General features: G+C 41.2%; 1 protein-coding gene across 5 annotated transcripts in view; it reads right to left on the bottom strand.

Moving 5' to 3' along the window:
- GALNT3 (polypeptide N-acetylgalactosaminyltransferase 3) overlaps positions 1-6,683 on the bottom strand; it is a 58,665-nt gene extending 51,982 nt beyond the window's left edge. Inside the window, exon 1 of one of the 5 annotated variants that reach the window (XM_082465023.1) lies at positions 6,450-6,683. The gene's annotated coding sequence lies outside the window, so the exon portion shown is untranslated. Of the gene's footprint in view, positions 1-738; positions 813-6,385 lie in introns of those variants that run through there. The other 4 variants (XM_082465024.1, XM_082465019.1, XM_082465021.1 and 1 more) reach the window with 4 other exon arrangements.
- Between the last annotated feature and the right edge of the window lie 7,935 nt (positions 6,684-14,618).

The following is a 14,618-nucleotide window of genomic DNA, read 5'->3' on the forward strand; positions in this document are numbered from 1 at the left end:
GGGGTAGCAAGACCAAATATTTTGAGAAGATCCCTCTGGGTGCAGTGTGAAGAATCAATTAGAAAGAAGTTCAGATAGGCAACAGGGAGGACCTTGCCAAAGTCCAGGCAAAAGATGATGATAGTGCTAGGAATAGAGAAAAGTAAATGGATTTGAGAAATATTAATTAAGAGGTAAAACTGACAGAACTTGGAGAAGGGAGACTCCTAGGAAGGAATCTTTTGCCTTTTTTTTTTTTTTTGGTCTCGTCTAATTAAATTATATTCTTCAGGTAAAAGCTGACCTCCTAAACTTCTCACCAATACTAATGTACTCAATTGTAGAATATTTGCAAACAAAAGCTGTAAGACATTTCAATCACAAAGTTAACTTTTCACTTCTAAATGGTAAAACCCAGATCTTGGAACAGAGGCACAAAAATAACATCACAAAGGAATGAGATGGAAATAACAGCAACGTAAATTAAATAGCCTAATTAATTAAGTACCGTGAAACAAGTCTCCTACTTCCCAGTTTCTGCAGTTGCTGCCCATAAAAAAGGCAAATATGCTGCTGCCCAATGCCTCTCCCCTTCCTGTGCCACTTTTACTCTAATATTTTTACTCTACAATAGTCTTAGAGGAAAGAGAAATTTTACATGCTCCGCAAATAATCTACAAGTTGTGTGTGTGTACACAGGTGAAAAAGCAGACTGTATTATATCACATATGTAAGTCACATGATAAAAGGATACCTCACCCAGCTCAGGTGTATGTGGAGGAACGTTGGTTGGGTTGTGCAGTGTCCTCAATGAGGTGAGACCTCAGTTGACTGTTAAGAACCGGAAAAAATTATAAAGATAAGAGGAAAGGAGCTCTCAGCGGTGGAGAGTAACAACAACAACAATAGAAAAAAACAATGAAATCTGTTGCTGGAATAAAAAATTTTGGTTTACGGAGTATAAATCCGCAGTTAAACAAGGGTCCATATACTGTGGGACCATTTTAAGGGCCATAGGTTCTCTATCCTGTGAGCTATGAAAAGTCACTACATGACTTGAAGCAGAGGAGAGAGAAGTTCAGGTTTACATTTTTAAAGAGATCCATCACCTCAGGGGTTCTGCTGAGGATGGATTTAAGCTTAACACTATCCACTGAGATATCAGGTAGCAGGTGACTGTGGTACCAAAGTCAAAAGTTGATGAAACCCTGAACTAAGGCAGTAGAAGTAGGAGAGGAATTTGTGAAAATAGGTAGAAAACCTTGAGCAGACCCAGTGATCTGATAGTTGTGGAAGTTAAGAAAAGAGTAGGGCTTCCCTGGTGGCGCAGTGGTTAAGAATCCGCCTGCCAATGCAGGGGACACGGGTTCGAGCCCTGGTCTGGGAAGATCCCACGTGCCACAGAGCAACTAAGCCCGTGTGCCACAACTACTGAGCCTGCATGCCACAACTACTGAAGCCCATGCGCCTAGAGCCTGAGCTCCGCAACAAGAGGAGCCACTGCAATGAGAAGCCCGATTGCCACAACTAGACAAAGCCCGCGTGCAGCAACGAAGACCCAATGCAGCCAAAAATAAATAAATAAATAAATTATTTAAAAAAAAATAAAAGAAAAGAGTAAAAAATGACCTCTGGATTTCTGGCATGACACCTGGATGGTAGTACAGATCCATTACCCATTCTCCAACATCCCAGGAGCCTAATGTGTTTCAAAATTCAGAATATTTTGGATGTTAGAAAGGAGATATGGTTTACACACCCAATATAACAGTGTACCCCCCAGCAGGGCCTGGGACGGTACCATGTAATCAAACACAGAACTATTTCTGCAGCAAGACACATCCTCCAAGCAGAGTAGATGATAAATAGCTTCTTGACAGTTCTCTCAGGTTTTACAGCAAATGCATTCAAGTTTTGCTGAAAAATGAGTTAACCAAAAAAATTTTTGCTATCAGAGATTTTTTGGTTTTGGAATTGTGGATAAGAAATGGTAAATGTAGTAATACTCATAAATAAAATACAGGAAGTAAAACATTGTTTTTTGTTGTTGTTGTTGCTGTTTTGATGGGATAAAGTTTCTGGTTTACACATGTAAAATCTCAGGTAATTATGACATCTTAAAGATGTCCAGCAGGCAATGGGATAGATGAGATGAGCAAACTAGTTTGGGCAGTTTGAAACAATTATAGGGAAAAAAGTGTAGCTGGGAAAATAATCTCTATTTAGTGCCAAAAAATACGAGCCCAACCCAGAGAATGACTGAAGGAGACTTCATCTAATTTCCAGTAGTCATTAATGACCTAGAATTCAGAGTCCTACTTGTCTCTGCTTTGCCATAAGTTAATGCACTTTGGTCTTTTGCCTTTCCTGGCATTGATTTGAATTCATTGTTGCTATTGGCAGTATATTAATTGTGTTAAGATTACCCAAATCATATAAAACTAATTATTCTGATACTAACTAGATGCATAATTAGATAGGTGATTGAAAATACTTCCTTCTCAATCAGATTTTATAATCATAAAAGATCTGGCATACCAAATGTATTTTTACACTTTATGGACCAGAAAATTGAATATGTCTGAAGATGATTTGGGCATTGATCATTTCCAAAATATTAAATACATCAATATTTTCTTTTGGAGAAAAATTCCTTTTACCAGGAATCTGAAGGCATGTTAAAATTAAAAGCTTCTATGGAAGGCTTAATCATCCAATCAGAGCTTCCAAGCCTACATCCCTACAGGTCCTAGGGATCTAATGTCTTAATTTCTCAATCTTTTTTGGGGGGTGAGTGGTATGATTCCCACAATATGTCTCATATTTGTTTCGTAGTGAAAGAAAAATATATATTAACAGACTACAAACCAAGTAATAAACTTGCCTGTTTAATGATTTTTTTCAGACTCCACCCAGCATTATAACTCAGCCATAAAATTTAGAACTTATAATAGAGCTGGACAGAATTCTTTTTCTCTCTCAAACTTTCACTTGATAATATTTGGTATTATCAAGATTATACCTGGTAACTTCAAAATCCCTTCAGAAAAACCTTTTCAGTTTTTCCTATCCCCAAACATACTATAATATGCTGAGAACCCATTTAAGATACAATAATGTACAATAAGATTTCACACAGTTCTTAATGTTTGAGAGTTTTAGTCTAGCACCAGATCCTAGAGACTCAAGCCCTCCAATAAATGTTTAATAAGGATTATAGTATATTTTAAAAAGTACAGTTTGATTTTCTATCCTGTGAATGCATGGGTGTGTGTGTGTGTAAGACACAGTAAACTGGCAGAAAAATCAGCCTTAAAAAAAATGTAAATTCAATAGGATACCGCTATTTTTATTGCAGGTTCCAGCCCATTGTGGCCAGAAAATCGATGAAATTCAATGTAGTGTTTTAAGACCAACGTTTTTTAAAAGTAAATAATAGAGAACATCCATGCTGTAGGATTAAGTATTGTTTTGTAAACCTCGTTTCATTTATATACACACATACTTGAGTGTATTGTGTTGAGGAATAGAATGCATTTCTGAGGATTGCAGTCCAAAAAAAAAAAAAGTTTAAAAAACACTGATGTTAAGGAAGTGTGCTTGCCAACCAAAAATCTAGAGTGTTGCAAATGGAAGGATGACCCTGGGTTGCTGCCTCATAAAATATATTTTAGGCCAATATAATAAAAGATCAGAAGACTAAATTATGTTGTCCGAGTTGACTCAAAAAAATTAACTGTGGCTCTGAAATACCAAGAAAGGATTAAAAATCTCAGTCCACATGGCATCTTCTATACACATGTGATCCATGGTGACAGGTGAAGAATGATGGCCTCACTCAGTCTCCCTGGAGTCAGGCATCATCTGGACAAGTAGAAATTAAGGTAAATCAGAGCTGGACAAAGAACAATTGACTATTCTGTAATTACAAAGGCCTTACAAACTATATGAAAGACAACAAGGTAAACATCTTATGATAAATGAGAATGTAGGTGGTGAAAAGTACAGATAACATGAGTCATGAGTCAAGCCACTCAAATAATAATGCCATGTCTACCACTAAGTTGCTGGGTGAACTGAAGTTAGAATATCTCTCTCAGCTTCAGTTTATCGCAAACTGGATGGGTTGACTAGATATCCAAAGTGAGAAGGGGATCCTAAGAATGCTAGGGCTAGAAGAGATTCCTGATTTAAGTCCTCATTATCTTAATCTAGGGAAGTATTATTTTTCCTATTTTACAGATAGTTTAACTGAGACACCCTGTTACTCTAGCTAATGCAAATATGTTACATTTGTCCCTAAAATTAAGGGTAATCTAATAACATCTGGCCCAATAATCAGTGAAGATTAAATTAATACCCTACACTCAGACAGCAATACCTACATCTAATTTTCAAATAGTATTTAGCACATATATCTCTTCGTATGGAGACAAGATTAAGAGGACAGGTGAGGCTCTTTTCAGAAAAACAGAAAGCACTGGTTAAAGGTATCATAAATAATTATGTCCTATTGTGCTGCGGTTGACTTTTTAACTTTGATTGCACCTTTAAAAATAACAACTATAGGGCTTCCCTGGTGGCGCAGTGGTTGAGAATCTGCCTGCCAATGCACGGCACACGGGTTCGAGCCCTGGTCTGGGAAGATCCCACATGCCACGGAGCAACTGGGCCCGTGAGCCACAATTGCTGAGCCTGCGCGTCTGGAGCCTGTGCTCCGCAACGGGAGAGGCCGCGATGGTGGGAGGCCCGCGCACCGCGATGAGGAGTGGTCCCCACTTGCCGCAACTGGAGAAAGCCCTCGCACAGAAACGAAGACTCAACACAGTCATAAATAAATAAATAAATAAATAAATAAAAGAACGTGAATTTCTTTAAAAAAAAAAAAACTATATGTGTTTCCTAAGGCATTTTATGTTAAGTGTGCAATTTAAAATATATTTTTAAAAATTAGCAAAGGTAGTACTAAACAAATATAGGCAGTGAGATTGCTATTTATTATTAAAATTTCTATGTAAAAATGTTAGTTAAAGCAATGCAAAAAGAAAGATGCTTGGTACAAGCTCTTCAGAATGTTTTAACTAATATGTATGCTAGACTTCAGATATTAAAAGTTAAGTTTAAAGAAGTCTATTTGTAGGGTATGACTTTAACCTCATGTATTTTAGACACAAACTCAAAGAAAAATATACAGTAAAAGAAGCAACAGGTTTTCCCACAACCAGAAATTCTCAAATAAATGATTTTTTTAACAATACAATTTGAATTTAAATGTCTTCATTATGTGGTATAACTTTTACAGCAAGTTATGTTCACTTAATAAGGTTTTCTGAAAACCAGAAAAATTGGTAGCTCCATGGAGTTCTAAAAACAGAAATAGTTATTTGATAAATTTGAAGTGAGGTGTTTGGATGAATATTTGAGAGAGAAGGAAGTGCTTTGATGGGCTTTGAAAGAAAAGGAAATAAAGTCTAAGGTAAGCACCAGTTTCACCCTCAATTCTTAGGCTTCAGAAAAGCCTAATTAGGCAGGGAAAGGAATTTGGGCCTGGCACACCCAGGTTCAGACGTGGCAGGTTTCTGAAACAAAGTTTTTTTGAACCTTTGACTCATATGCCACAGGCAGACCAAAGCCGCGATAGGCAGGGCGTTTAGTCAACAGGTCCTTCAACGAGATGGTGTGCGGTTGGTGAGTGGCAGTTAGATTTCCTCCTGCCACGAAGAAAATAACTTCTCGATCAAACCGGAAAGTGGGCGCAGCTCTGTCTTAGGGAGCGCACCCGGAAAAGTACAGAGACCAGAAAAAAAAAAGAGAGAGCGAGAGAGAGAGAAGGATGTCCGCGTCCCGACCGCAGAGCGCCTTCCAAACCACTCGGAAACCATTTGAACGGCTCGGGCGGCCGCGGTTTCCAGCCTAGGACGGTCTGGGGTCCGGCTGGGAAAGTTGCCTGGCAAAGCCGTGCCCTTCTCGCCGCGGGCTCGCCCCTCCGGCCCCCGCACCGGGGCGGCAGGAGACCAGCAACCTGTGAGCCCGAGAGGAAGCCCGCAGCCTCGCGCCCGGCCCTGCCCCTCCCACCCCCCACCCCCCACCCCCACCCCCACCTCGGCCACCCTCGCAGGGACCAGCTCGGGGCCCCCAGGACTTCGGCCCGGGTCCGGCTCTTCTGAAGCCTCCTTACAGAGACCGACAGGGGGCACTGCGAGTGACAGGCAGGACAGGGCAACCCCCGGAGCGCCACCTCCTCCCCGGTCTCGAGAGTCCCTTTCGGCTTCTCCCGAGGGGCAACTGAAACATCGCTCTCGAGACCATCTCCAACCGGCCACCGGGACCTTCCCTGTCTCTCCGCCACGTGAGCCTCCGCGTCTGTCCGACACCCCCCCCCCGACACACACACACACACACACACCTCCGACGCTGCCCAGGGGCAACGGGTCCCCCGCCCCGACCCGAGCGCCGGCCCGCCGAGTTACCTGGCGGGTGGGCAGGGCAAGGCGGCGGGAAGCGGCGGCCGGGCGGGCGCTGGACGTGGGCCGGGCGCCAGGTGCAGGTGGCGGCGGCGGCTCCGGTGTCTGTCGCTACAGTTGCCGATTAGTCCAGCTCCTCCTCCGCCGCCGCCTCCTGCCTTCCCGCTGGGCCTCCGGCGTTGCCAGGGAGAGGCCGAACCGAGGCTCGGCTTCCTCTCGGAGTCTCCCAGGTGAGCTCCAGCCTGCGACGTCGGCAGGGGCGAGGCCGCCGTCCCGCGCCTGCGCGCCGGCCTCCCGCCCCGCCCAAGCCCTACCTGAGCGCTCCAGGTGAGGACCGAGGACCGCGCGCGGGGCAAGGGCGCCGTCCCGGGCCGGGCGCGGCCGCTGCGCGGCTCCTCTCTCCGCGGGAGGCGAGGCTGGTTCTCGGCGCGAGGCGAGCCTCAGCCCGTCTGTCCCGGGGAGTCCTGCGCTGACCTGGTGGTAGGGGTCACCTTGTAACCAGAACACGGTCTGGGTCCTTAGGGAACCAGAGGGTCTAGATTTCCTTCACACACACTTCCCTTCCTCTGCGTTTTGCCAAAATGAAGGGGTGCGCTGCCCGGAGATCCGGGGGCCCCGTGCCTCCGAGGACCACCTCATGACGGCAGCAGTGGTTGGCTCGTAGGGTTTCCACGAGCAGGGTTCAGCAGCGTCTGTCACCACTTAGGTTCGTGAGCTATTGGGTGAGCCTCCTTCCCATGCAGTCTTGATTTCATCACTTGACTCACTTCAGCGCAGCTAGTGGTTTCCGTTTCTGCAAGCGCGCGCTCTGGTAGGGGCGCCTCACGTCCAAAGGAGGAGCCTCCCTCTTCCAAAGAAGAGCCTCTGGTATTTGGCAGAGCCTCGCGAATTTGGGGGGCACCACCCCTTCCTGAGTTGCTATCGAAAGGCAAACCAATTCCCAGATGAGAGGGAAAGCAGCGACAATAGAGAAAAACCCGCGGTCCTTGTTTGAAAAGACACTGTGGTTTCCTAGAGAGGGCTTGCTTCTCCTGCTGGTGTGCTTAAACCCAACATCTATTGGGAAGGTGAGAACGCAGACTCTAGGGAGATGGTGGGGTTTGCCGTTGTTTCTAAGACAAAAAAAAAATTTAATTCCTTTCTGTTTGTCTTCCTTCTGCTGTTCTGAACAAACATTGACACACCCGGAACCAGGACTTAAAATGACCTTTCTACTTTCCTATGAACTTATTCATTTATTTGGCTCTATCTTCAATGTTCACAGGAATATAAATACGAAAAGAGCTGCAAATGTTTTAGTGGCATGCTTAATTACATGTTGGCAGATTTTCCATACAGTTTGCCTGTGGCCTTCCTCCTGTATTTTGACACATACTCTTATGGTTCCCATTTATTGGTATATTAGTGTTATGTGTGACCTAAAGTTAAGGTTTGGAAATACTGGTTAGTACAGTATCAACAGGTGTAGCTTTAGGACTCAGCTAGTCTGACATTGGTTTTAGCATCCACAGTACTATTTTATATTACACTCATGAATTGGATTTAAAACTTTAGTTAGTTGTTTGTTTTGTATATTATGGTTATTTTGCAAGCATCAAGGAACTATTATATGTTTATGACATTTTAATATCAGTACTTACCTGCAATTTTTAAGCTCTCCCTCTCTTCCCCCCAAAAGTTCAGGAGCTACTTATGTGCATTACCATACCAACTGGATAATATTTGTCCGTATAGCCGTAGCTAAAAACACTACCTAAATTCCACACCACCCTCCTCTTTCTTAAAAAAATTTTGCCACTTTCTTTGTTGTTTGCTTTTAAATGGAGATTAGAGTGTTAGTCTTTGGGAAATTTGGGAGAAATCCTAAATGTATAACCAAGGAGTATCTGTATCTCTTGTTTTGTACTACTCATCCCTAAATGAAGCAGGAGCCAAAACCTATCACATTTTTGATGTCCCACCAAGCAAAGAGCCAGAATTTTCACTGACAGAGCAGAACAGAGCAGATGAATATAGAATAGCAATCTGGAATCCAAGGACTGAAATGCATTGACAGCAAGACTAGTAAAGCCAAATAATAACTGAAACGAGAAGCTAGGGGAGACCTATAAAAAGAGAGAACAAGCAAATAGGACCAAAATGCTGCATGAGTGAAAAAAAAACAGGAAAAATATAAAAATCAGAAATTACTAAAAATTGACTGTCAGTTTTATGATGAAGACAGATAATTTAAATAAGGAAAACAATATTTCTGTGTCTGGCATACCTATTAGCGTTACGTGTACTATTTCATTTCATTCTGAAAGCAAAGTCTTAAAATTAATGAAAGTTATTTACTTAATAATAAAATTAAAATGCTGCAGGCCCAGAGAAAAATATTGTCATGCTGAAATGTTTAATGTACTAAATGCAATCAGTTGAAAGTATCATCCTATTCAAAATTATGGAATAAAGAATTTGTTTTATAAAGGGGAAATAAGTATTTCATCATAAAATAAAACCCAGGAGACTTAGTGTAGACATGCTTCTCAGAAACAAGCTTATTTTAATACTACATGCTTGGCATAAAATGGCAGTTAAGATAGAAAACCATACAGATTTTATACAGGAAGGAAAACAGACATTCTCTCTCCCCCCGGCCCCCCGCAGGAAAACACACACACACACACACACACACACACACACACACACACAGAGAGGGCTAACCACAAATGCTCATTTATATGGGTTTAAAATAATACTCACTGTTTAATCATTTCTGTTAACATGTAAATTAATGCCAAGACCAGTATCTGACACTTAGTAGGTAGTCAATAAATATTTGTTAAATGAATAAATAGATCCATTAAATACCATGAAAAAACCAATAATGCAGAGTGTCTTGAGCAGAGTACAAGTCTAATGCTTTAAACAATATGGAGAAATAATCCGGGCAAGTAAGAGTAATGGACTAGGAATCTGAGGGACAAGCTTCTAATAACAGTAGTTACCAGTTATCATATACTTATGTTTCATAAGGCGCTATGCAAAGAAACTTAACACTCCTATGAGTTACTTCTGGGCTTACATTTTCTCTTCCACAAAATAAGATAATGGTATAATGTGATTGCCAATTCCTTTACACACTGATTCATGTAAATGCCATGATAATTGTCAGGGGAAAAAAAAAAACCTCTAGATAAAGGAATAGCAATGGAAAACAAATATGAGGATATGTAAATTACTTAACTAAGATTGAAATTTTAATTCAAAAAATTATAATATATAATGTAACTAGTGAAATTGTTCAGATTCACTAAGTCCAACTTTAAATGTTTTGGATTTGTTAATTGTTTAATTTATGGTTACCCAGGGTTTAGCAACTTTAGTTTGAAACGTACTGCCTGATTTAACTTTTAAAAACAATTTTGCCTTATGTGGGAACTGGAGTCTCCAGTTCAGGATCTCAAAGTCAAATTGAGAGTTTTGGCTCAAAGACTAAACAGATTGAAATAATTTCTACTAAAAGAATTGAAAGGCTATTGATTTAAAAGGAGAATGATGCTGGTATCATAATGAAGAGCCACAAATATGTGGGTATTTTTTAAAAATAATGATTCAGCATAATTCTACATTGTGCTTAAAATATTATGAGTGAAAACATGGATAGATTATTTTTAGTATGAACTCTCTTGGACATTGTCTTGTATGAGGTTTGCTTATGATTTTTTTCCCCTGTAGGCTATCATCAGAACAACCATCTGGGACTTTCCAAGATGTACAAATTTCTATGACAGCACTTATTGACTTAAATTGCAACAGAATTATGTCTTGTTAATCTTGTATCCTTAATGCTTGGCACATAGTAGGTGCTCAATAAATATTTGATGAAATGGATTGAGTAGAGTGCAGAGTTTCAAGCTTTTAAGCATTAGCATAAGAGCAAAAAAAAAAAAAAAATACTATGCTGAGTCAGGCTATATTCAATCTAGCCAGCTCTAAATTCTGATAGTGGCACCAAAGGATATTCTGTGGGAAAAGATGGGGACAGTCCTGCATGATGTTGACCTCAGAGAAGTACTCCAGGTATCCCTGACTCACTTTTTTCCTCAACTTATCTATTTTCTGTAAAATGATTGTTTAAACTGTAAAGCTATTCATGTTCATTATAGAAAAATCAGAAAATGCAGACGAATTTTGAAACATCCAAAATTTCTCCCATGAGGATAAATCAGTACTAACTACCAGACCCTTTTCTGTTATATATCTTTCCAGATATCTTTTTTTATTGGAAAAAGTTGGGGGAGCGGAACGTGAGATATGAAGGGAGATAGAGACATGTTTTTAAAATAAAAAGTATATCATTGGGGGGTCTTGTTTTGTATCCAAAGTTTTCTACTTAACATATATTTCCGCATCAATAAATTCACTTTTTTACAGATTATTTTTAAATTACTGCATGGTTTCTTTTTGTATAGATGTGTTTAATCAGTCATTTATTATGGATAATAAAGATTGTCTCCAAATTTTGCTATTGCAAACCATCCTGTGATGATCAAGCTCTTCATCTGTTGAACCATTTGTAATGATTTCCTTCTGACTTTTTTTTTTGTTTTTTTTAGAGAATTTTTTTTTTTTTTTTACTTATTTTTGGCTGTGTTGGGTCTTCGTTTCTGTGCGAGGGCTTTCTCTAGTTGTGGCAAGCGGGGGCCACTCTTCATCGCAGTGCGCGGGCCTCTCACTATCGCGGCCTCTCTTGTTGCGGAGCACAGGCTCCAGACGCACAGGCTCAGTAGTTGTGGCTCACGGGCCTAGTTGCTCCGCGGCATGTGGGATCCTCCCAGACCAGGGCTCGAACCCATGTCCCCTGCATTAGCAGGCAGACTCTCAACCACTGCGCCACCAAGGAAGCCCTCCTTCTGACTTTTATTAAGCCACTTTGTATCAATCATTCAAGATCCTAAACAATGATGATATCACTAGAAGAATCATATCACAAAGACAAACAGTAAAAAAATAAACAATTTAGCATTTTCTATTTGTAAGAATCTTAGTTACCAAACCTTTATGTAAAGGATGTTCATTATGATTAAAACCTTGTTACTTCAGAAATATGGAAGTCGAGTGCCCCCTTATTTTAGAAAAGTCAGATCTTTTACCATCTCCTGATCATGCCACACTCAGCTTCCCACCTCTGAAAATCCATATATCTTTTGATACAATATTCTTCCCTCTCTTCACTTCTCCAAAACCTCTTTAGCCCAGCTGAAGACCCTAGTCTCCTACAGAACCTCCAAGATCAGCCCAAATCACCTTGATACTTTTAAATTCCAGTGCAATGGCATAAAAGAAACTACCCTCCTCCCTTGGTCCCTACCCTCTCCTCACTCCAGTATCATGAAGGGAGAACTGTGGAGAGACACTACCTGGGCATGGTATCATTTATTGCCAAATAGGTTATGAAATTTGTTAAATAACTTAAATCATAGAAGACAGGGATGCTCTTTCAGCATAATAGGTCTAAGGTATTATACCAAAAGAAATAGCATCATTGTAATTAAGTTAAAGAGAGAAATATTGACTTTTCATGCATACTAGAAGGAAAACTTTGAAGGAAATTATATTTTTCAGTGACTTTGTTTTTAGTTGATTAACAGAAAAGTCATTTGCTCCTTCTCTACATCTAATCACAGAATAAGAATGTACCTGTTCTCTATTCCCAAGGGAGTCAGCAGACAGACCACAGCAGACAGACCACAGCCCACTCCTCCCCTCTGCAAAGCTTCAAGAATAGGAGTCCCTGACAAGCAGCTGACATTTGCAGCCACACACACAAAATCACTGCTAGGGAAGGAAATGTGCTTATTTCTGTTAGAAGGGTTGATGGACCACAGAGAAAAGGGGAGGGGGGAAGGAGATATTGCTAAAAGGGGTTAAAGGGTTTAGAAATGATAAAGAAGGAGAAGAGTAGAGGACAAAGGACTCATTCATGTGGGACATCCTCTGAAGGCTTAAGAGCAGCCTTGGGAACACATCCCTTCCAAGGCCTGGTAACGTGGCTTCACTCCTGGGATTGAATAGGGAGCAAAGGAGGTAAACTAGGAACGACATCCAATTTCTTTCCCTCTTCCCTTCTCCCCCCACTGCAAACTCTATGCAGCTTTGTAATAACTACCTAAATCCTGTGGGAAAGACCTTAGCCTTCATCAAGATCCAGTGTGTATTTGATTCACACTAAGATGATATTCAGCTGGGCCTCTACTAGCCTAAACAGTGTTTTGTGTGAATTAGAAAATGTCACTAATAGGCAGAGGGAGTTCATGGGCTCATGGCTTGGCAAGGGGATGACCCCATCCTCCCAGTAGATATAACTTCACTCCAAGGCATCCAGTTGGCTGAATGGAGCCCAGAATGCATTTCAGCCCTACTTGTCCTTTGACAGGATACCTTTATGCAGGCAGGGCACAGCACACACAACCTGGTGTCCACCAGGTAAAGCCTGTTTCCTCACCCTTTGAATATGGAGCGTTCTGCCACCTATGTTGACCAATAGAATATGGTGGAGGTGATGTTATGTGACTTCCAAGGCCAGGCCTTAAGAGACTTTTCACCTTCTGTGTTTAGCCTCTTGGAATGTTGCTATGCCATGAAGAAGCCCAGGGTGAAAGACCATGGAGAGAGGCCCAGCTGTCCCAGATGCTCAGCTGAGCTCAGACCCCAGCCGACCACCAGTTGAATGCAACTTTGTGACTGAGCCCAGGCAGATAACAGCAGAAGAACCACCTGGCCAACCCAGTAAATCATGAGAAGTATTAATTTGTTGTTGTTTTAAGCCACTACGTTTGGGGGAGTTTTTTTAAGTTATTTAGCAGTTTCATCTAAATTTGATCTCTCAACAAGAACAAGAGCCTTTAATATTTCTGCTCCCTTTGTACTCTCCCAGTTCATACAGAGAAAACTTTTGAAATGCAAAAGTTTGGATTTATTGGAATTTTGAAGTCTAAACTTTGAATGCACAAAACATATGCCATAACCCCTACATTTTGAAGAATATGTGCTCAGTTGGAGCTAGTTTTCTCTTCCCACCCCAAATCTTAATAAAATGTGTGCAGAATGTGGAAAGAGAAGAGAGGCAAGGTGGGCTGGGGGTGAGGACGTTGGGAGAATGCCTGAGAAGAAGCCCTGTAAGCTGGCTGAGCAGAAATGCCATATTGCACAACTGCATGTGCCACCATTCACAGAATGGTGTGCAGAATAAGATGTGCAGAAATGCAAACTTGACGCTAAGAGCCAGACTGGTGAGGCGAGGCGACTCTGAGAGCAGAAAAGAAGCTGGCTTCATAGACCCTAACCTGGAGAACAGAAAGACCCCCAAGTTTATTCCTTGCCTAAGGTTAAGTAAGAACAGAAAACACTTCTAAAGGGCATCTTGAGGCAGACGGGCCTGGTACAGCCCCAAAGCCCTCTTGGGCCCCAGGAAGACTCAGGGAGGCCCCAAAATGTTTTTCAATATAAGTAAGAATAGGTATGAGAAAGAAATTACCCTTAGGTATAGATATGGAGAAATAATTTTACATTAAGTTTGTTATATATCTGATTCTGTCTTCAGAACTAGCACCCACTACAAGGCCTTCCATAGTAAGAAGCACAAAATGATGCAAAAGAAATCTATATTGAATGTTCAGCCTCCATGGGATTTTCTTTGGTCTCTTATCTTACGAAAGCGCATTCTGTCATTGCCATTTCATATAGAAAGTATGTTATTCACAACTCATGTCTTCTATAAGCTTACTTCAGTGAAGATGGTAATGATGATGCACATTCCTTTTTAGTTCCAACCCATCCCTCCACGGTAAGTTTTTCCATTCCCTGAGACACCATTTCTCTCCCTTATCCCAAACCCCTCAAATGAAAACGAATGACGGATGGGAAAACATGTATGACGTGAGTGGGAGGAGACAGTAGGGCAGGAATCCAGAAGTCTGTTGTTTATGTCACAAAAAAACACTGGTAAGTGCTTTGGATGTTAAGGAATTTGCTTTTAATCTGTTGCAATGACTTGATATTCTTGTACTGAAAAAATTTTACTTCCTGCTTTGACCTGTGATGCGGGGCAGGGAGAACATTTACTGAGTAATATCTTTGTACCAGGAATTATTCCTGCATTATCTAATTTAGTCTCCATAAAATCCCTGT

Source organism: Balaenoptera physalus, assembly GCF_965194825.1.
Source record: "Balaenoptera physalus genome assembly, chromosome: 6".
NCBI lineage: Eukaryota > Metazoa > Chordata > Mammalia > Artiodactyla > Balaenopteridae > Balaenoptera > Balaenoptera physalus.